The sequence below is a fragment of the Vigna radiata genome, unplaced genomic scaffold (assembly GCF_000741045.1).
Source record: "Vigna radiata var. radiata cultivar VC1973A unplaced genomic scaffold, Vradiata_ver6 scaffold_475, whole genome shotgun sequence".
NCBI lineage: Eukaryota > Viridiplantae > Streptophyta > Magnoliopsida > Fabales > Fabaceae > Vigna > Vigna radiata.
The window spans coordinates 1-1202 of NW_014543793.1; positions in this window are offsets into that span (position 1 = coordinate 1).

Sequence of the window (1202 nt, forward strand, 5' to 3'; positions counted from 1 at the left end):
AAGTCGAACATGGAAGGAAATTTGAATACTACTGTCATAGGCATGCAACAAAGTTCATGCAGAGTATTATTACTGTAGTGAAGTCCTCTTTTATAGAGTACTTACACATTGACTACTGTAATAGGCATGCAACAAGGGTCATGTGTATTATTTATTACTATAGTGAAGTCCTCTTTTATAGAGTACTTACACATTGACTACTGTAATAGGCATGCAACAAGGGTCATTGCCTCAATATATATTGGTGTAACCTAGATTAGTGTATTAAACTATAACATTGCATGAATGAAATATGATCTGTAGATCCCTTTGCAAATAGTAATTTATATTTTTAGTCGGATTAGAATTTGCTACTAGGAAAACTTTGCAATCAGATAGATGAAACATGCAGAAAAAGCCTCTAAAAAAAGAGCATTCCCCATCTCAAGCTCCTCTAAAAAAACTTTAATAAGGATACCCTCACCTAAACTATAGTAATACATTCCTGGAAAATAAATTTCCAGTTCCAACATCTACCAAGTTGTTACTAATTTGCTTAGCATTTCATTGCTGATCAATGAAAATGCCTCATGCTTTTATGAGGCTTTGGGTCATTTATGACTGTTTTGATTAAGCAAGAGATAGCAAGGGAAAGTAGCCAAACAGATCCAATCAAGTCCAAGCAGTCACTACAGAAAAATTGATTAATTACCATGCAAAGAAATATCTTGGTGGCTTGCAAAGCCAAACAACCAGTCATTAAACTGAAGATTGGGGATCACCACTGNCGGTTGACCAGNGTTCATGNTGGTTTATGATTCATAACCAATCAATATTTGGGAACTTGTTTACTATGCCTAGATTCATTATATCCCTGGCATTGATGATATTGAAAGCTTAATTATCTCTTTAGTTTTAGGNTTCTTTANCATTTATGTGTATAGTAGAAAATAGGTTTGTAAATATCGGTTTTGTTTGGTAGATTGGTAAAGTTTGACTAAGTGTGCAAATAGAGGTCCAAAAATCACATTGCATACCTGTTCCCTTCTTCTGAAATCAGCCTCCTTGGCTTGGAGTTCCTTTTCCTTATTTTCCTATTAAAAAGAACATAGTGGCATTAGCCTTATAAGTATTGAAAGGATAGGTACAGAACTAGCTTTTGCTACCAAATTCAAACTAACTTTGATGCAGTAATCACAACAAGCTTTCAATATAAAAAATCT